Genomic DNA, 23,165 nt, shown 5'->3' with positions numbered 1-23,165 from the left:
TCTCTCTCTTGAATGTAGCTCACAGACAGAGTTTTCTCAGACCTGTTCCTCAGTTCTATCGCGACAGATCACTCTTCAGAACACGTTCGAAATTAATCGAAACTAGCGGGATATCGATTCCAGATATTACACGCCTTTCAGAGAAGCAAAAAATTACCAGAACATCAACATGAAGCAACAACAGATTGCTTGTGAGCATGAAGCTTTTCCAGCTGAGCTTTCATGGATCGACATTATGGACCTCAACATCCAAGTCGACTACGACGCTGTCATTTCTTTTGAAGAAGACATAGACAGCCCCATTAAACCGGAAGATGAATCAGCAGAGATCCAGGGGGAATCGGGTCCTTCCGGCGACTCAGAGAGCCCAACATCATTGGAAGTCAAGCAGGAAACAACTCCCTCTGCTGGCTTCGAGATTACCCCCTCAGTGGAAGTCGTGGAGGAAACTAGCCAACACGTCATTGATCTGACAAAGCAGGTAGACCATCTTAAAAACGAATTGCAGAGTAAGATTTTGGATCTCCATGAGGAAAGAGACCGAAGGATTGCGTGTCAGGCTGAAGTCAAATCACAGCAGGAGGAGATTGAGAAACTGCAAAAAATGGTAGTAAAAGAACATCACCTGCGAGTCCAACGTGAACGTGGAAGAAACGTGCCAGAGATGAAAGATGCAGCAAAGGTTTCTTGCTCTTCTAAAGTTACAGATGACAAGACCATTCTTCAACAGCTGGAGTATTTCAAGAGGGAGGCTGAAAAATACGCCTCCCGCAACAAAGGTCTGATAGAAGTCATGGTAGAAGAGTACAGAGTGAGACTTAAATATGAGGAGCAGCTCAAAAGTCACACTGAGCAAGCTTCCAAATTCAAAGCCCAGGAAGAAATGATGAAATCTCTGCAGGGTCAGGTTGCAGACCTGAAGGTGAAGTTGAAACTTGCACTGGAAAATAACCATCCTAGAGTCTCCACCCAACCAGAGGCCCACCTGCAGACAGAAGGCTCCCTACAAACAGAGGAGTCCAAGCAAAGACAGACCTCCAATCAATCAGGGAGGTCTGAGGAAAGACAGACCTCCAATCAACCAGGGAGGTCTGAGGAAAGACAGACCTCCAATCAATCAGGGAGGTCTGAGGAAAGACAGACCTCCAATCAACCAGGGAGGTCTGAGGAAAGACAGACCTTCAATCAACGATTTGTCTCCCATAGCCTGGTTCAGCCTTTTCACCGACCCACTCCCAGGTTGCAACCAGAGGAGTCCAGGCAAAACCAAACCTCCACACAAACATGGAGGTCTGAGGGAAGACAGACTTCCAACCAATCAGGGAGGTCTGAGGAAAGACAGACCTTCAATCAACCAGGGAGGTCTGAGGAAAGACAGACCTTCAATCAACCAGGGAGGTCTGAGGAAAGACAGACCTTCAATCAATCAGGGAGGTCTGAGGAAAGACAGACCTCCAATCAACCAGGGAGGTCTGAGGAAAGACAGACCTTCAATCAACAAGGGGTCTCCATGCATAGCCTGGCTCGGCCTTTGCACCGACCCACTCCCAGGTTGCAACCAGAGGAGTCCATGCAAAACCAAACCTCCACACAAACATGGAGGTCTGAGGGAAGACAGACGTCCATGCGACCAACCTCCACTGGTTGCATGGAGGGCCTTCATGTTGGCATTGGTATGAAGGCCAATCTATGCCCGGCTCGACCTTTACGCCGACCCACACCCAGGTGGTACTAAACTAGGTCACTATCTAAACCCAGGTTTTGCTAAAACTGGGCATTATTCTGAAATTTGAGGCTTTACACAAATTTGGTAAATAAAAACAAACCCAGGCCTCAACGCAAATAAAATTCCTGACTCCAAAATCAATGGAGGAAAAACAAGATCAGTTTCAGAGTTCAAAACAGCATAAGAAATATTATTAAAACTTTCCTATATAAAAGCTGATCAGGTAGAATTTCTCAAAAATTAATTGATTAATTGATCTCTCTAAATTGTCCTAAGGTGTGAATGTGTGTGTGCAAGGATAAGTGTGTTAGATGATGGATGGATGAATATTTGTTAAAAGTGTCTGACAGTAGAATATGAAACAGAGAATCTGTGAAAAGTCCTCTGGCTCTGCTACTGTCCAGAAACAACCAATCAGAACCAAAAGACAAACTTTTGGTTCTGATTGGTTTTTAATGTGTTGAATGTGTCTCAGCACATTCAACACATTAGACTACTAATGTACTGCAGCGACACAATTGGCAGAAATACAACCTAACATTATACCATCATTGTTTATAATGATTTAGAAAACAAAATGCTGTACAGGTTTGTCAAAACTATTTCAACCCATATTAGAACTTTGCATTAATTTCCCTTCATTTTAGTAGCTGCAATTTTGCCTAACCCACACATTTTCCCTAACCCTAACCAATACTAGTCTATTCCTAACCCTAACCTTAACTAAAACTTAATTAGCATCTTACCTCTAAATGTTACCCCTGACCCAAAACAATGAGTCCATCATATTAGGACTGGACTTTGGTCCTAATATGATGGAACTAATGCAGTGTTTCTCCATTCCGGTCCTCAGGCCCCCTGCTCTGCATGTTTTAGTTGTTCCCCTTCTGCCACACACCTGGATTGAATCAGAGGTTGATTAACAGGCTTCTGCAGTACTTGATGACTGCAGAAGAGATCATGCAATCATTTGGATCAACTGTTCTGAAATAGAGACACATCTAAAACGTGCAGAGCAGGAGGTTTAAAGACTGGAATTGAGAAGCACTGACCTAAAGTGACACTGGACATATGATGGTGCGTTCACACCAAATGTGTTTTGAGCATCAGGAGAGTCTGGTTTATATTCAAAGTCTATGTGGAGGAGCGTCGAGGGCTATTGCGGCGCTTCCAGCGTCTAGCGCGGCGCGATTTGAACCGTTTGGAGTGTTTGACACATCTAACACATCCAACACTCTACATAGACTTTGAATATAAACCAGACTCACCTGATGCTCAAAACGTGTTTGATGTGAATGCACCATTAGAATGTTCAGTTCTACTGGTAACAATGACATCAGCAGTGATGACATCACTCTTTGATGCATCAAATGAATCTCTCTTGAGTGTAGCACACTGACTGTTTTTTCAGACCTGTTCCTGTTTCAGACTTATAAGTTATAAGTTATGAATCTTCTACAGGAGCATTGTTAAAATGATTTGAAGGCACAGAATCAGCCCAGTACAGATTCACATTCTCAGGTGAGAGAGACTCACCTGGTATAAAGTTAATTTTTCAGTACTGGAATTACATTTTTTTTTCTCCTCTCCCCTCTTTTGTGGGCTCTAGTGACCCTTATATGAAAGTAGGTTGTCAGAAGAGGGGGGAAGACATGCAGCAAATATCACCCGGTCCGGGAATCGTACCCGCGACGGCCGCGTCAAGGACTCGAGGCCTCCAAACGTGGGGTTGCGCTATCCCCTACGCCACCACAGCACGCCCCACTGGAATTACAGTTATTAATTTAATCAAAGTATGTCATGAATATGTGTGCATGAACTCCATCTTAAGTCCAGAGCAAACTAGTTTTTTTGTTGCTTTTTCCACCACAAGATGATATGCATATAAGATATAACATAAACAGCACTATTCAGAGATGCAATGAGTTTATAGCAGTTGTTCCACCATGTCTGTAGATCTGACGTTTCGCCATTACTGTGGTTCTAAAGAGCAGCTCAGAGGGGCAGACTAAATTCTGTCTATTTTGAGTTTAACTGACACTGTTTTGTGTCAGTTTGACTTTTGTTTTGAGTTGAATTTGGCTCGTTTTATGTTAATCATGTCGCCACAGTTACTTGAGATACCAACAAAAGTAATAGCTCCCCTCTCGGGATTGAGCCGGACGTTTTGATATATATATTGTGAGGGGCAGTGAGTGACTTCAAGTCAGTCACTGCTCTCCCTATACATCACTATGGCAGGCCCCAATTATAGAACCTGAGACAAGATTTACAAAAACAATCATCCTCATTTCCAAAGATGAAAAACAATATGTTCAAAATCTGATTCCAGCTCCCTCTGCAGATGACTCCCTCACACAGCTCTCTGGTAATCAGTGCACATCCTGTTTGTGAGGAAGGGAAGCTAAGACCCCCAAGGGGGGCATAACCTCCACAGCCTAAAGGTAAGGTTGAAACCAATTAGCATGATGTAATGTGTTGGATTCACAGCTTTAAGCTTCACTTGCTCCTCTGGTCTGATCATGGTGAGTGTGGGGACCAGGAGAGTGAAGACAGTTTTATCTGTGCCGCAAGACTAAACTGCAATGTAGCACTTTAGACAGAACTCTACAATTACAATCAAGGGAAATTAATCTTTAGCAATAATCCGGCATTAAATGGTAACAGATTCTTTCTCTTTTTCCCCTCTTGAACAGTTGTGAACATCTCAGTTAGCATCCAGATGCTAGCATCCAAGCTATGAGTACAGGCTTGTGTCTGATTGGAAAACGGAAATGTTTTTTTTTTTGTAGTAATCAACGTGTCGATGCGACTAAACGTCCACCTCACAATGTAAACCAACGGCTCCAATAAAACAGATTTGAATAGTTGGTTTCAGAGCCTTAGGAAGAGTTCATATTTCTCAGTCTCTCGTAATGTAGCAATATGTTGCTTTACACTTCATTTAAGTTGTCAGTGGTTCCCTCGTTAATGAGAACATGTTATAAACTCTAATGCAGCATTGATTCCAGACAGACCATACCGGTTTGTGGCTCAACCCGACTCTCCACTGCTGAATACTCTCTCTCTCTCTCTCTCTCTCGCTCTCTCAGATGTTCTTGCTAATGTTATTGATCCTTTGACAGTAAATCTAATTAGCTGAGTTGATCATTTATTTATATTTAGTATGACTGACATTTATGTTATTTCTACATAAAATTTAAAAGAGATTATTTTCAATTGAAAGAAAGTATGTGGAACCTTAGAAAAAAAGATTTATTGCATCTTTACGTTAGTTTTTTTATGTCACATGATTTCCAACCTAAATAGGCCTGGAGAATAAACCAGTAAACCTGTATATGTTGATAAACACATGGTCAATATCATATTACATCAGATAAAATATTCAATAACTTCACTGAACTCAGAATCAAAAAAACGGTTGGCATTCTGGGAAATGTAGACAGAGGAAAGGCTTTAACCACTCAACCTCTAACGGACAGTTAAACGAGGTTGGTGATGTCACAGTGGGACAGCGGGGAGGCGGGGTTTAGGAGAGAGAGAGGGATGTACGGTCCCTCTCTCTCTCAGACCATCAGACCGTCAGTTCCCGAAACTACACACACACACACACACACACACACAACAAAAACCATCATAAAAGCACACACAGGGTCAGTGCAAATAATACAAATAATTCAACAGTTAAGTGAAATAGTCACCCACATTTTTTACAGATTTAACAACTGTTGTATCGAGAATAAAAGTTTTATTGAAATCATGTCAAATCCTTCTCATACAGTGACAACTTCTTCTTCTTCCTTTTGTTATGTTTCATGGTGTTTGGCAGACCAGCTGTGACATTACCGCCATCTACTGAACTGGAGTGTGGAGAGGAGATAAACAGAATAACTAATCATGTGAAATCAACTTGATTTTTCAACTAAATTTTCTCCATTGAGTTTCTATTTAAAACAAAAACAAAACAAAAAAAACCTCAATTTGATCTTTTACTTTATTGACATCACTACTAAAAATGTCATCAATTGTAAGTTGAATATTAATTTTAGTAATTTCTTTTTGGAAATGCCTTCTTTCTGATTCATAAGCAGAACATTCCATAAAAACATGCTGAGCCATTTCAGGGAGATTACAATCATCACAATTACTTTAGGAGATTTAACGCACTGATTTAATCTCTGCCACTCATCTTGCATAGGAAATCCATAGAGTTGAATGCTCCATAGATTTCTTATGGAGAGTCGCTTTGAGTTGCCAAGCGACAGTCTCAAAATCTTTAGGATATAAGAGCAGAAAATGAGCGAAAATACCAATCAGTCAGTGTTTTATGTGTTTTCTTTTCCCATGTTTTTGTGATCCTTTCGAGTTACTGTGTTCATATTCACACAAGGGGGAAACGTCTGTTTGTAGTGAAGAGGTCAGGGTCTGTTTGCATGACAAATTCAAACATTTTACACAGTTTATAGTGCAGTTGTGTAAAATCACCCATGACTCTGATACCAGACCACAGAGCAGTATTGACGTGATTCCGATTGTTTATTCCGCTGTTGAACTTTGACCTCTCAGTGGTGGGTAAACACAGAAAAGTAGCAGGATAGTCATCAGATCAAACAGTTAGAAAACTTTGGTCTCCAATCTGAATTTCAGTTCGAGGGACTTTTGCATTTTACATTTAATAGATCCACATTATTCAAGTGCAGAGATGAAAGGCAATCGAAGGGTGTAGGTGGAGCCTGAGTGGGTGAAACTCACCCAGAGTGGGTGAAACTCACCCTGAGGGAGAGTGGGTGAGTGAGGGAGAGTGGGGGGCTCTGTTATCTGCAGACTGAATCTGAGGACATTCACAGACAGTCATGGATCATCCATGGACCCAGATGTGGAAATGGACTCTGTGTGTCCTCTTGTGTGGGATGTCTGTGGGCCGAGGATCAGCTACACCGTGAGTCTTCCTGCATTTTTAAACAATAATGCGTTGACATTATTGAACCATTTTCAGATTCCGTCAAAGTCTGATTACTTAATGCAGTGGCTGCGTGTGTGAATCTGTCTGTAGACATTACATGGTGGCCATCCCTGCTGTTCTTGAGTCTGGAGCAGAGACTAAATTCTGTGCCAGTCTCCTGCAGCCCAATGAGTATCTGCTCATGACTGTCACTCTGGTGTCGCAGAACAGCAGCGTAACTCTGCTGGAGAAAACATCCAGCACAGAATTGAATGAGTGCTTCCAGTTTCAGGTCAGCACCCAGCAACGCTTTTTATTCACCTGCTTGTATTTAAACGTGTCAGTGTCTTGAATCCTCACTTGACAGCAAACTATCAAGAAACATATCCTTCTTAATTTTTTACAAGATCTTTTTTAAAAAAATAAATAAATAAAAAATTAAAGAACACCGTGGTGCTGAACACAACAATCCAGTCTTCTTTTTCCTCTCTGTTAAAGGGCCAGTACATTGCTCTTTTTGTCTACACCCAGTGTGGATAGACATTTAAAAAAACCATAAAGCATAATTGAAATGCATACAATATTGCAACTTAATTCACCCAGCGTATAATGGGTTTACATCAGTGTCAATGCAGATGTCTTTATTTTTAACAAATGTTGTTTTTTTGGGGTTTTTTTTTTTTTTACAAAGAAAAGAATGATGGTGTTAATAGATATCCTAAACATACACAATTGAAACCATATATTTATATACAGCTTTTTCTCGCAGTCTGAAGTTAAATCAGCCCAAACTCCTGTTTCTGTAGGCTGGTTAGAATCACAAAATTATTTATATTTGCCAAATTCCAAAGAATATTGTTTTAGTGATTTTTTTTTTTGTTAGTTTTTTTTGTAACCTCCATGAAATTGAGAAGTTTACATATTTTTGATCAATATCAGAGTTAAATGTTTTTTGTTTTTTTTAAACTGTATAGCTTGGATCAAACCTTTTGGGTTACTTTTCACCAGCTTCTCAAAATAGTTCTGGTCCATTTCCTCCTGGCGTTTAGCAAACCAAAATAACTTTGATAACTCTTAACTCACCTAAAAAAAAAAATTATTTATCTGTAATCTGTTGAGCAGGTAGGCATCTTTTAGATTTATTGAACTCAAATAAGAGAAAACACTAATTTTGTGCTTCAATGATGTTAAAACGGTTTGGTCCTTGAATCATTCGATGAATGGTTTCAGCCCTACCTGCCTATTTCAGTTATCATGTAAACTGGCTATATTAGATTTTTGACACTCCTACGTTGAACCTTTGTAGGACACGGTGGTGGCTCTTCAGGCTCTGTCCCTCTACTCCAGTCTGGTGTTCAGTCCTGAAGGTTCCAGCACAGTGACAGTTCAGTCTCCCAGTGGTCCGCTGACCTTTGATGTGACCCCAGACAACAAGCTGCTCTACCAGGAGAAGATTCTGCAGGGTGAGGCAGGAAAGTACAGCCTGGAGGTGAAGGGGACTGGATGTGCCTCAGTTCAGGTCGGTGTTGTTCGCTTCCTGCTCAGATTCACCAGGCCCTGCAAAGTAGTAATACAAATTAAACGTTCAGACAACTTTAGAGAACACGTTTGCTTTTGACGTTTCAAATATGCATCAATAATTTCACCAGTAAAATCACAAATACACTTTTGACTCATCAGCAGGTCCTTACAGGATAACTGGTGCTTCTGCTTAAATAAATAAACTAAACCATATTTATGTTTCTCACATTTCTCATCAGTTTAACATCCCAACCTTTACCGACGCCACCACACTGAGAGTGAAGGTTGAACCAGAGGCCGACTGCAGAGGCCCTTCTCACAAACCCAGACTGAACATTCAGCTGCAGTCCCTGTGAGTCACATGTGTCAAACTCAAGGCCCGTGGGCCAAATCCAGCCCCGCGTACCTTTTTATGTGGTCCTCTAGATTCTAGACTAAACACTAAGTGTGCTTAAATATTATGTTGTCAATAAAATCAATGCAGTTTTTATCTGCTCACTGCCAAATTATATCAATCAGTTCCTCCAGTTGCTTGAGAATTATCGTGGAAATTCACGCAAAAGCAACAAATCCTCACACTTTTTTACGCTAATTGGGAATTTATTGCAGATTTTTGTCAAAGAATCTTCTAAAACTTTCTTATTTGTACTAAACAGCTGCCTCAGCTTTAATTTATATCAGATTATAGTCTGTAAGCTATACAGTGAGTAATAAAATGTTGCATTTACTGTCATAAATAAGAAGAAATATTGCAAGTATTTCCAAATTAGTACCACAAAAACACACACACAAAAAAAAATCACAAAATCCTGGAAGGACTGAAAAGATGTTCAGTAATAATACTTAATTTTAAGAATTCATTGATATTTTAACAGTTTATGAAAAGGTTTTATCAATACATTCTGGCACAACCGGCCCTGTAAGAGCATATAAGATCTTGATTGGGCCCAAAACGAAAACAAGTTAGACCCCCCTGCTGTAAGTCATCAAAAAGCGTCTAATTTTAGAAATAAAACAGTTTTGCACTGAAGATGGTTGTCTGCTGTATCGGGGACAGTGGAAATGAGGACACCACAAACATGGTGATTGTGGACATCAAAGTTCTGACTGGATTCGCTCCAGACTCAGTCACTGAAGAGGGTAATGTTTACTACCAGACTGTCAAAGTTTGTCTCAGGCGTTGCCATGGTAATGGTAATAAACAGCTGCCTGGATGGTGTCTTTATTACAGCTCAGAGCTGCCCAGCTTGTGGACCGTGTGGAACAGAAGGATAATCATGTTGTGATGTATCTTCAGGAGGTAAGAGGAGTTCCCAGCAGTAACAGAGGGTGGCGGTCTACACATTTCTAAACCAGGGTCTCATCATTTCTTCTTCCATCAGCTACAGAGAGGGGTAGCCATCAACCACAGCTTAGAGCTCCAACAGGAGCTTCCAGTGCAGAACCTAAAGCCAGCTTGATCAAGATCTATGACTACTACCAGCCAAGTAAAGCCTGATTCCTTTACACAGCTTAGTTTGATGTGATTCTCCTATAATATATTATTTTTTCTTTCTGACAGGTGACCAAGCTGAGACCGAGTACAACTACCCTTGTGCTGCAGGTAACATTGTCTCACTCTCATAGAAAAATGGCAGCATGCATATTGTTTCATTTACGAGATGCAGTGGTAAAGACATTCTCACTTGCTGCATTTCCATCGACCATATCATTGGGCAGTCTGTCATTTTGAAAGAAAAAATTGCTTAATGGAAACACGGCAATTTCAAAAACACTACGTTTTTGTTAAAAGGTTTTTTTTACTCTAGCTTTAATTTCTATCCAGTCTGGTGTTCAGTCCTGAAGGTTCCAGCACAGTGACAGTTCAGTCTGCCACCCCAGCATCAGGTGGGGTTTTTGGCTGGTTTATTTTACAAACCTGCAATGTAAACATGTTTTTTCCCATCACATGATAAACAGCCAGGTGTAGCCACTGGTGGAAACCATGAAGAAGGAAACAGGAAGTATTTATAGGATGATGGCGCAGCATGCTTTTTAGCGACTTATCGCGTGAACAAACTTATTCACATGCTTTTTTAATTTAGTTTCTGTTACGACTGGAGTCGTTAAATGTGATTATGTAAATGAGTGTGCAGGTACTTGTTTTTGATTGGTGCCTGGAGGACGACGGGGGACGTCCGATTGGTGGCTTCCCGGATGTGAGGAGTATAAAAGCGGCTGACGTGGACTTCCTGGAAGATCCCTCCTCTGCTCATCTCAACCGGCCACACTGTTTGTTTTGTTTGTTAAACATCTTGGTTTGGAGTTTGTAGGAGTGAGCTGCCATTTATGTTGCCTTAGTTCTTTCCTGTTTTTTTTAGTTAGGGAGGTACGTTTTTGTCATTTGGTTTATTTATTTTCGGTTAGGTAAGTTGATTATTATTTAGATAGTTCCTTTTGTTTGTTGTTTTGGCACTAGCTCATTCTGAAGTTATATGCTCCATTTTTGTTATATTTAAATCAAACATATATTTTTTAATAAATATCACTGTAAAATGTTTAACTTTGTATGTGTTGGCTGTTTGGGATGGGACGAGGAGGGACCTTTCATGTTATGATCTGGCCACCCCTAGACGGGTCGTAACAGTTTCTGATTTAATGGACACATCATGATTGCAACATTGGTTTTGCGACACATTTTTTGTGCACATTTGTAATGGCTGCAGCTACAGATGAAGAGGTTTACCCATGCAACACATTTGACTGCACCACTGGTCTCAGACTATTAGCTTCTGTGACTCCATCCAATTTGTTTTTCTTGTTTGTTTGTTTTTTTTTCAATCAGTTGGAAGTTGACAATACCCAAGTCTCTGAGATATAAAGGAGCACATAATCATCAATTTCACACATTTACAGTGTTAGTTGTGTTTGATCCTTTAGCTGATTATTGGTATATTGATTTCTGTGTTTGAAATCAAGATTAAAACTGCATAGACAACAGAAATGCACAGAGACGAGGCGTTTTGGAACATCAGTGCACAGTGACCTTCTGAGACAAATGCAGTGATAGCAAAGTGCATCTTAAATGTGATCCCATTAGGTGGAGGTTTATAGATGATAGATGATAAACTAGATTTATAGATGATAAACCTCTATTTAGAAAGAGAGGCTACAAAAAAACTTTTAAAGTGACTTACTTATGCTGTAAAAGACAGCGGAGAAGCAGAGGAAATTATTTTTGTTTTTTACACATTAAGCATTCCTTGGCTCTATTTACCCTTTAGTATTCTAATAATATTTTACAGTGTTTGGAACCTAATAGCTTCGTTGGAAAATTATTCCAAGCACAAAGCTTAAAGTAAATCGAGGATTTGAGGACAAACAACAATTCTCCAAATAAGTGCACATTTTGTTCCAAGTGCAATTTTAAAATAACTCTTAATTTTGTGAAATAGAGAAAATGTTTTCCGACTCCCTTTGCCAAAATAAAAAAGATGTCTAAAAGCCATTTTGTTTCATACCAAATGTAAGTAGTAGAGATTTTAACAAATTGTTTTTCTTCTATTTGCAGCATGAAGAGTGAGGATCACATGAAGACACTAACGTCAGACCAATGATTTTACACTTATACAACCTAATTCATGCAAATATAAATATTGTGTTTAGTCAGAATTCTGACAGTCAGAGGAAATGGACACATTTGGCCCTTTGGGCTTCTGTATCCTTTAGTTCAGTGACCTGAAATCTTCATTATTCAAACACATAATTATATCCACCAGGCAGTCAAGAGTGACCACTGTGAAAAAAGGCAAATCAAACTAAAAAATATTTGTTGCTGGAGTACTTCCAAATTTTGTATTCCTCAAAACGAGGCTTGGATTCTGAAGATAACTGAGTTTTGAAGTTTGTGAATGGACTCAGAATCATCCATGTCTATATCTTAATACACACAAAACCCTTGCTCAGTGTTGTCAGATGCGGGGGAGGAGGAGGGGGGGGTTCATCAGGCTTTTTTAAATGAGATTAGCTGGTAAAAAACTTTGGGCAGGTTGTTAAAACTTGGACTGACTTTTCAAAACATTTGGTGGGTTTTTAGAAAGTGTTCATTGGAAAATTCAGTCAAAATAGTTGCCACTGAGCAGCAGAGAAGCACAAAATGTCTGTACATTTTAATAAAGTGCAGTGTCCTTGCACTCGGTGAATTTATTTTTAAACATGTAGAATCTAATGTGATATCGTCATTGATTAGGAGTCAGTAGTTCATCAAGTGTCACTATGCAATAGTATTGTAAAAGAGAAATGCCAGTGCAGCTTCGTGATTTAAAATCTCATTGTGTCATCTCACTATTTCACAGAGGGACATGTAGGCTGGATTTTTTCTCTCTGTTAATAATAAACACCGTTTAGAAACTGTCTTTTGTGTTTACTTGTGGTGTCTGACTAGTTTTTACATTGGTTAAGGTTCTGAAACACAGAATTGCAATAAAGATGCTTAAAAATAGGAAATAAGGAGGGGGCAAATACTTTTTCACACCAGCAACAAAGCAGTTCAAAGCCCTTGCATAATAAAAACGTAACACAATAATCAGTTATTGATCCACTATAAGGACTTTAGAGCTGGATGATGTGCTCCGTCTTCCTGGTTTTAATGAGAACGCCAGCAGCAGCTGCGTTAACTGGAGCTGGAGAATTTTTTATTTATTTACTTCGCTTTTTTTAAACGGATCTATGAGAACAGTGTCACAGTAATAAATGCAACTAAAGATAAACACATGGAGGAGTTTCTCTAGATCTTGTTGAGACATTAGCCCTTTAAACTAGAAATGTTCTTCAGGTGGCAGACTGAAGAACGGTCTTTATGTGTCTCTGGTTCAGGTCAGAATGAATCACTACACCCAGATTTTGATCAAGTTCTCTAGTCTTCAGCTGTAATAACTGAAGCTGTGTGTGCTGACTGACTCCAAATCCTTCCTCTTTGGGTCCAAAGAGGAAGATAATAACTTGAGTTTTCCTTCTGTTCAGCTGGAGAATGTTACACCACGTCCAAACGTTGATTTGTTCTAAGCATCTGTTCAGGGCTTGGATGCGTTCAGAGTCACCTGGTGACATCGTAGAGCTGCTTAAAAGCTGTGTATCATTGGCATAGTTATAGCGACTATTCCTATTGCTTGTTATAATCTGAGCTAGAGAGACCATGTAGATATTAAACATGAATCCCAGGATGGAATCTTGGGGTATGCCACATGTAACTAATGTCCGCTCTGATGAGATGTTACCTACAAATAAGTCCCTGTTCTTCATATAAGACCCAAATGGGTCAAGTACTGTACCAGAAAGTCCGACCCAGCTCTCTAGTCGGTTTATGTCAGAGTCAAAAGTATCAAATGCTGCACTGAGGTCCAACAGAACCAATTCTGTGGTTCTTTTTTTAAATAGATTTTTCTGATGAATGGAAGGTTGGAGACTGGCCTGTATTTATGCAGTGGTGAATTTTACAGATCGTTCTTGTTTTATTAGTGGTGTTTGATAACTGCCGTTACTTAAGCCTCTGGGAAAACATCTGATGAATGTACTACTTGACTCAGATCAGACACAATCACAAGCAAAAACTTTTTTATGGGTAGGATATCAAAACAGCAGACCAGTAGTACACCAGGCAAGTAAACCACAATGATTTTTGCAGTCAGGTGTCACCTATAAAGCATTCTCATACAAAACTGCCAGAAAAATATACCTTGAACAGGCAACAAAAGCAGTGCAAGACAATGGACCAGATTTCACAAAGACAACACAAAAGGAGATGTTTTCAGGACTCAACTCGTCCTCCCATAACAACCTCTGTGTTTTAAACAGCACACTGCACAGAGATCCAGCTTGTCTTTAAAATTGCAACTTTTATGTAAAAGGAAAAATATATAGTTTTTTACATATTTGTTAAAATTATCATTATGTTGTGACAGTATAAAATAAGACAGTTATTCTGTGAAAAATGTATCACCTCTGTCTGTAGAGACACACTGCTCAGTCAACCTCCCTCATCCCCACAACCTCCTTTGTGCTCTTGGCTAAGTTGCAGCTGGTTTTCCACAACACAGACCAAAGCTATGGCGCATTAGCATGGCTACTGATGACAGTGGATAAACAGTTTTCCTGCAACGGTAAGTTGCTTTCCCACCATTAGCATATTGAGCAACACACAGGAGGTTGACTGACAGCTCCAAGGCCCGCCTCCTGGCTCTGGTAATTGGTTTCACCAATCAGTGCTTTTTTTTTTGCAGATCGCTATAGTAGCTCACAGAGAAGGTGGAGGAGCTTGATATTTTTTCAGATTGTCTGTTTCATCATGCTGTGATGACATGGTGACAGTTTCAATAAATATAGAAAACGCATGTTTTTGCAAAAGTTACATACTGCAGCTTTAAATCTGTCTTGAAGGCTACTGTTCTTGCCCAGGAAACTGATGAACCAACTTCATAAGATGCTTCTGGTGTAGATTAATTGAATTAAAGGGCAATGAGTAAATGTTCAGTGACTGTTTGAACAGGTGCTTCTGCCTATTGATTTATCACCACTAACTAAATAATAGTTCAGTCTACAATGCGTGTTGAAACAAGGGTCAAACAAACTTGTCCCAATCTTCTGACCTGAGGTTCTCTCATTGTACACACACCCAGGGGTGCTGCCAGGAATCTTGGGACCCATGACAAAAAATTGAATTGGGCCCCCCTTTCGCAGCTGCTGTTACAGTTTCTTAAGTCTATCTGACCCATCAAAAGCGCCATCATTTTAAAGGCTTGCAACTGCCTCGCTTTCTTTGCTTCAATTCTGATACTAGCACAATATTTACTGCTCGTGAATTTTACATGAAACAGTCCACATAAAATACAGCAAATAGGTTACTTAATTTTTTTTTATAATTCGTGTTAGCTTATTGAAATGTCTCTTCCCACCAGCAACAGTCACAGGAAACGTGCAAAATCCAGACTTCTAAAAAAAATAAAGCTATGTTATCGCATTTTGTTCAAGCTGCAGAATATAACTTTAATGTAAAATGTGTTTTTTCATATTTGTTCAAACTGACACCATGTCATGACAGTTTGCTATGAAACAGATAATCTGTAAAAAGATCAATCTTCTCCATCTCCTTCCTGAGCTGCTACTGCTGGCTAAAGAAATGCACCGTTCTGACCAAAAACAACCAAGAGGAGGGTCTTAGCGCTGCCAATCATCCTCATCCACTTACGTCTAGAGGGGCTAATGGAAGGTTTTATAAAGATTGTTTGAATTTCTGTCAGTAATAGATACATAGTTTTTGTTGTGTAATTGTAAAGAGAGAAGAGAGACAGGAAAAATCCCTGGAATGATGCTAACTAGATTTTCACTGAACACACTTTTACACTGTGACAGGGGGGGAGGGATTCTGCTGGTATCGGGGTTAGAGCTGCTGCTGACTGACTCATCTGTTGTTAAGTGTGATAAAAGGTACAGGGACTTGTTAAATATATGAGTATGATGTTAAATTCTTTCCTTCATTCATTAACTGCTATTGAAATGGAGACAAGCAGTAGTCTGTAGCTAAGCTAAATATGTAAATGGTTGATAATCTCACTGTCTACTTATCTCTCTTGGAGAAAATCTGGGTTATAAATTGACATTCTTGTCTTTTTTCTCTCTCTCTAAAAACCTGATTTTATTATTTTTTCTAGGCAGCACAGTAACCGCCACAGTCGCTCTCCTCTTCCACTGACTGCTGCTTGTCAAGTGCGCTGAGCAGGAGCGAACCATTTCAGGCAGATACAGGGAGTTCAGTGAAAATATAGATGTGTGGACTGGGAGGGGGTAACATTTAATTTTTACTGATACAACTATTTTAAAAACACTGTATGATTAATTTTGTAACTGACAAGCCCCCAATTTTTTTCTACTTATATAAGAAAAATAAAACTATTTTTTATGGGAAGGCCCCCTGTCGGTCAAGGACTTCCACCCCTCCCCCTGCACACACCTTTGCACTTTCTTATGTTGAAATCCTTGTTGTTGGAAAGAAGCGCACAAGAACAACTGTTTTTTTAGAGATGTATGAAAAGATATTTACAGTCATATTCAAAAAATAATTTATAAAAAGCATCCAGATGAGGTTAAAAGTACCTTTTGAAAATATCAACCATGAAGAAGGTATCAAACATTCTTTCCATTAAGCCTCCTTTCTGTATTAAAGATGTTTTTATTGATCTGGTGTGGTTTTCTAATCTTAAACTTCATATTTTCATTAGTAATTAATAACCAAAGGCTTGAACGCATCCATTATGTAGTCAACGTGAGTTACATTAGTTGAATATAATTAACTGAAATAAATATGACTGTATAACACAACACTGAAAAAAAAAAAAAGAAAACAAAAAAAAAAACACACAACACTGACACAATCCTGGAAAGTGCTTGATCAAAATCACTATCGTCTAAAAAATGTCTCAACATTTTTATCAGTCCAGTGCCCCTGATTCTGACATCCAGATAATCTCATTATTGTTTCATTAATTTTTCTCAGTAACGCCGTTCTTTCCTAAAATACACAGCATTTTTTTCTTTACCCTGGAGGGTATTAGTACATCTCATTTGTTTATTGATGACAGGAAATCGACACAGTTTCCAGTAAAGTGGGTTTACTGTTTGTGTAAGAAACTCAAACATCCCCCACTGTTTAAAGGGCACCATTTCACAACTTTGCTCACGGTGAGGCCATCGCTTTCACCGAGAGATGGTCGAAAAAAACCCTTCTTTGAACAGAAACAATCCAATATCTACAAATACATCATAAAATTAAAAATACATTTGAACATATGCAAAATAGATTTTGACCACATGTCTGTTTGAAACCCTTCACTGTGATCTTAGTGGCAACAAAAGGCAGACTTTAGAACATAATACTGCAATCTAAACTAAAAAATTTCTGAAGAAATTTAAACGGGGCTTGCCAAAGCGTGCCAGTCGGTTGGAACCCATCCTTCTGATGCTAAAAATGAGCTAAAGTAAGCTACAATGTACGTAATAGCATATGGAGAGTCACAAGCATGTTGAGTAACATGGACTTACTCCATATCTCCATTCAGTATGATTAAAATTAGTGTATAAGCTAAAATTAGCAAAAATGCTAATGTTACCCTAAATCAGGGGTGTCCAAAGTCGGTCCTGGAGGGCCGGCAGCCTGCATGTTTTAGTTCTCTCCCTGGTTTAACGCACCTGCCTCAAATGATGGCTCGTTAGAAGACTTAAAGGTTGTTGGTGCACCGGGGAGAGAACTAAAACGTGCAGGATGCCGGCCCTCCAGGACCGACTTTGGGCACCACTGCCCTAAATGTTATTAGTGGCATGTGGGGTATCATTCACACACAGTGACTGCTAGTGGGGGAAGTGCACTGCTAATGTTTGTGCTAATGTTAATCCACTGCCTTTCGATTTTTACTTTTGCAAAAGTAAAACTCAGACGTTTACTCCGTGGCACTTTGCACACTGCAGCTTGAAGTGACCCATTTCCATTTTTTTGTCAAATCAGATTTTTTTTGCTGTGACTGTTCACACTTTCAAAAAAATGCGACCTGTATGTGTTCTGCAGTGTGAACGGGCAAACAACCTGCGCAGTAGAGGGCGCGGAACCACCGTTGAAAGAAGAAGGGCTCAGTGTTTGCGGAAGTAAATATGGATGCTAACGGTGGAGCATAGCTTACACATTTGAAGTTGTTGTCTGACCGGAGCCAGCATATTAACAACTTAATCCTCATTATAGCCTGTCATGGTCATCAGGACGCAGAATAGTGACATTTGCCGAGTATCAGTGACGTTCAGGACAGAAGAATGCGACCTGAACGTTAGGTCGAATTTGAATCGGATACGTATCGGATATCCAAGTGGCCTGGGTCGCATTCGAAAAGAATCCGACCTGTGCTGTTCAGATTGTCATGAAAAGATCGGATACAGGTCGCATTACACCAAATCGGAATTGGGTCACTTCAGGCTGCAGTGTGACCTTTGTTACTAGAAAACACACTCATCTCTTAGCAACAGAGTAATAAGATTTCTAATGCTCTTTTGAAATACCACATATCTTACACTACTTACTGCTTAACAAGAATTGTGCAGTTAGTGAATTTTGCAGAAGGATTACTTTTTTGTGTGATTGGTGGTAAATATATTAGAAAAGTAAAAATTTGATTTATACTTCGTGGCAGTTCGTTACCACAACTGTGGAAATGTCACTAACTTGTCAACATATTGTCCAGTTTATTTGTCAACATTCTTGTTCCTATTGGATGCAAAACTTACCGATTCAAATTCAAGCAATACAATAACGCGATTTACTAATTACATCGCCTCCCCCTTTAACTCGCACGCGGCACTCTGAGACAGTGAGCAGGAGAAGATGCCCATCTCATCGTCGGTCATAAATTTACCCATATAAATCACAAGAAAGCATAATAACGTGTAAATTCAGCAGCGCTTCGCTTTCAGAGACGATGGGAACTATGTCCAACTTTTAGCGTCACTTTGAAAGGAAGCTCAAAGAAAGAAAGGTATGTGGAAGTGATGTCAGCAAAAGCTAGCTGTAGTGTACAGTAACAAATATGTTGCATTTCCGATGATAAATGCTGCCACTTACTGCGCCTTTTGTGGGGGTGTTAACTGACGTGTCGCATGTTAATGACGCTGTAACCAAAGTCTATGGTTATATGTGTTTATAGCTGTATCCGAATTCAAGGTCTGCGTCCTTGGAAGGACCGGTCTACGTAGATATGAGTGTGACATTCACGAACAAACCAAATCTTCTGAACGGTTCTTCACTGTGAACGATAGGACTGGAGCCTCACTGAAAACCGTTCTTTGTTTTTGTAGGAACTGAGTGTTCCGCCATAGTTAATGCAGTTAATGCACACGACATTAACTATTTTTATTTTGTTTTATTAAAAATATATATTTATTTAATCCTCGAATAAATAAAACACAAGAACGTAAGATAACACAGAGCGCATGCTCATTGCTCTTTGATTATTTTCATCGCCTGTCATCTGTGGTTTCATGCAGTGGGAGACAGTGACAACAGTGCGGTCCTTAGTCACTGTTCATAGTTGAGCGTTGCTTACCGTCAGTGTCATGATTGCTGTTTCATGGCGCAGACAGTGGTGGTATCTGACATTGGCCATAGGCGCAACCACCCAGGGCGTTATCTTTTTAGGGGCGACATGAAACCTCTGCAGATTGTGACACAGAGATGGAAGCAAAGCAGAAGAAAGTAGAATATCAATTGATAATTATAATTTATTTCAGCTCTAAGCGTTTAATACCAAGGTGTTTTTATGAGAATGTGGATCTTTCAGATCAACTTGAGAAGCATGAACTCTATACGCCCACGTGTGTTAGAATCATGGCAGCAAACCAACAAAAGGTAAATAACTTTTTTTTTCTTCCCAGACAGAGTAAGTTGAGTAATGTAGTTGGATGCAGATAATCTTAGTTAAATCTTAGTTAACTAATCCGTGCCATTATCTCATGCTAAGCTTGTCAACAAGAATATGTGACTCATTTTGCAATCTATGTTCAGCGGTTTGTAGCATTGGTTACATTTACTTGAGTAACTTTTTGGCGAGGGACAGTAGTTATAGGAGTATTTCTTCTCACACTACTTTTTAACTTCTTCTTGAGTAATATTGTGAACTATTCCTACTCTTTCATTTGAAGAAATATTTTGCAGAGATTGGAAACATTGGATACTTAGATCTCTGCAACATGTTTATGCTAATCTGAGCGTAATTACTTAACATTTTCTACATGCCACTGTTTACATCATTACGGTTTTTTCTTTGTATTAATAAACATGATTATTTTATTTGATAGGTTACGTAGATGTTTGTTTACGTAACCTAAAAATAAAAGTATGTGTACTGTGCCCCCGTCAATATAAGCCATTGCCTCCACCAAGCCTCCATCATCACCTTGTATTGGCGATGTTCTCCGCTTACTATCCAAAACATCTTGATAACCAGAAGTGCTGAGTTCCTTTACCACAGTGCTTCTCAATTCCAGTCCTCAACCCCCCTGCTCTGCATGTTTTAGATGTGTCTCTATTTCAGAACAGCTGATCCAAATGATTGCATGATCTCTTCTGCAGTCATCAAGTACTGCAGAAGCCTGTTAATCACCCACAGATTTTATCCAGGTGTGTGGCTGAAGGGAAACACCTAAAACATGCAGGGCAGAGGACCCTGATGACCCAAATTGAGAAACACTGCTTTACCAGGACTCTGCACTTCAGCATATCAGGGAAAACCAGCCCACACTATCAACCTTTACACTTGACACAATGCAGTCAAACAGGTCCTGTTCTCCAGGCAGCTGGCAAACCTGGAATCATCATTGTATTGTACAGTCAGATAACATGACTTTGCTGCTCTGGAGTCCAGGGCTTTATTCCACTTCAAGTTGAAACTAGTGACAAAATGTTTGGATGCTAACGATTATCCATCAAAACTCAATCCCTGAAGGTTTCTATATTAGATTAAATTTGTCATTGAATAGTATTATAACAATAGAATGAAGTTATTAGTGCAACTCTGTTTAGCACTTTGACAATCAATCAAGACATATACTAGACAAAAGAGAAAAGTCTATTTGTTCTGTTTCTATTTGTTGACAAATCTCACTTAAGTGTGCAGTTAATTCATTTTAATGTATTTTACATGAATGGCATTACTTCACATGTATCAAGTTTTTCTTTTTACTCACTAGTTTGTCACCACCTTCAGTTCTTCGTCAACTCTGTCTCCGTCAGATGGACTTTATGTTGTTTTTTGTTTGTTAAATAAAATTTATTTTGTTTCTTGAGAAGCATTTGTCTGTAATACCGAGTAAAAATGTCACTATTAGGGTCATTAAAAATAATTTTATATTATATTTTAATGGACCTATATTTTACGTCTATTAAAAATGTAATTTTCAAAAAGAAATGTTGCAACTGGGAGCCTGCACCTTATCATCTTTACATTTCTATTGTTTATCATATTTGAATACATAGGCTTGAGGAATAATTCCTTCTTTATTTTATTTAAAAATTGTTTTGCAAAATTTTAGCCTATTTTGTCCCTATAATCTCAAGAATCATTGATATTCTATTTAAAAGATGAGTTACAGCAGCATTTAATAGTCCTGTGGGATTAATGAAGTATTTTTGATTAGAATTGACTTGATACAGTGCAGCTGAAGAGGTTAGTGAAAGTAGATCACAATATGTTATCAAACATGTCAGATTCACAGATTCACAGAACCGTCTAATTGATTAAAATTGGTTAAAAAAGAGAACATTTCAAAAAGGTTTGATCAAATAGTCAGTATCTTGTTTTTTGTCTCATGATAGTTCTGCACACAGTCTGATCTGAAGTGACCTTTGTAATCTCTGAGCACAGTAAACACTGTTCAATAAATGTTGACTATGTAATGTGTTCATAATGTTTTTTGTTTTGTAAAGCACTTTGAACTGCAGTGTTGCTAAAATGTGCAACACAAATAAACTTGATTGATTGAGCAGATGATGACTGATCCTCCCTTATTTTCTATTTGAAAGGCTACAATTAACTACATTTTTTTATAACTTTGAATCCCTGATTTGACTCCTACTAAGTTGTGTTGAGTGGTTTTGATGTGTGCAGAAATTATGTTGAAATTCCGTTATTGTAGCTTGACTGATGATCAAAGCAAGTGTGTTTGTTGTGTAGGAGTTTTGTGCTGTAAGAGTGAAGCTGGGTGGAGTCTCTGTTATCTGCAGCTATTTAATAGGTAGTGATTGAGAGAATCGTCACAGTCAGTCATGGGTCTTCCTGGGAGCCAGATGTGGACATGGACTCTGTGGGTCTTCTTCTGGGGACGAGGGTCCCTCCAATATTGGCAGAGCCGTAAGTTTATATGGACTTTTTGGAAGCCTGACCAATCGGAGCCCTTCAGCCAACATGTCTAGAACCGTGGAAGACATCATCCTGCCTTGGTTCAATACCAAAGAATGACAATAGAATGACTGTAGACCTGTTACATTAACATCCCCAATCATCAGGGTCCTGGAGTGACTCCTGTTGACTTGGCAGGGAAACATAGCAAGCACCTTTCAGGACCAACCCGGTCTTCAGTTAGAGGCCTTTCCAGGTGCGCTGTAACACAAGCCTCTACAGGAGAGCCTTCCTGCCCACAGCCACAATCATCTACAAAATGTCTTTGAACGAAATTGAACAATATGACATTAAGCAATCATGGGGGATTAATAAAACATTTTTGTAATTGACTTCATAGATTGAGGTTGAGAAGCTTAGTGAAGTAGACCACAATTTATTTTTGACCATGCATCATGTTATATTCACTCCGAACATTTCAAAAAGGTTTGATTAAACAGACAATAGCTTGTTTTTTGTCTCATGACTGTTCTGCAAAGTCTGAGCTGCAGTGACCTTTGTAATCTGAGCAGGGTAAACAGAGACAAGCAGGTTCTCCCTTTACTCTGAGCTCAAGTCTGATTTTATATTTGAAAGGCTAAAATTATAACTACAGCTTTCAAACCTCAATCCTTGTACTTGACTTGTGAGCACTTATGAACAAGAAAATCAAAGTTGTGTCGAGTAATTTTGTGAATAAATTAGGTCGAACTGTTATAATATTAATAATAATAAATTTTATTTTTAGGCTCCTTTCTTGGCACTCAAGGTCACCTTCGATCAATAAATCTAAGTAGAGACATATCATTCAAAGACATAATAAAAATAAATGAAAAAATAACATTTTAGTGAAACAGTGCAGTTGGGATTAGAGGGCAGAGAGAACAACAGAGTCTACAGACAATAAAGTTACTAAAAGACTTTGATAAGAAGTCAGAGAGCTTCTTCTCAAGGTCTTTATTCAGTGTTAAGTCTGATCAAAGCAAGTGTGTTTGTTGTGTAGGAGTTTTGTGCTGTAAGAGTGAAGCTGGGT

The 23,165-nt window shown here is 39.1% G+C and overlaps 1 long non-coding RNA gene and 1 pseudogene across 1 annotated transcript; one reads left to right on the top strand and one right to left on the bottom strand.

Moving 5' to 3' along the window:
- Nucleotides 1-6,512: 6,512 nt before the first annotated feature.
- On the top strand, nt 6,513-12,582 carry LOC114161361 (alpha-2-macroglobulin-like; annotated as a pseudogene).
- On the bottom strand, nt 8,088-23,039 carry LOC114161363 (uncharacterized). Its single transcript, XR_003598995.1, has 3 exons — nt 20,153-23,039; nt 19,304-19,411; nt 8,088-8,225 (listed from the first exon to the last, which is right to left on the bottom strand). It is a non-coding gene; the product is annotated as an uncharacterized LOC114161363 (long non-coding RNA).
- Nucleotides 23,040-23,165: the final 126 nt, after the last annotated feature.

Source organism: Xiphophorus couchianus, chromosome 18 (genome assembly GCF_001444195.1).
Source record: "Xiphophorus couchianus chromosome 18, X_couchianus-1.0, whole genome shotgun sequence".
Lineage (NCBI taxonomy): Eukaryota > Metazoa > Chordata > Actinopteri > Cyprinodontiformes > Poeciliidae > Xiphophorus > Xiphophorus couchianus.
Note: the sequence above shows the minus strand (reverse complement) of the source record. Positions and strands in the feature narration are given on the sequence as shown.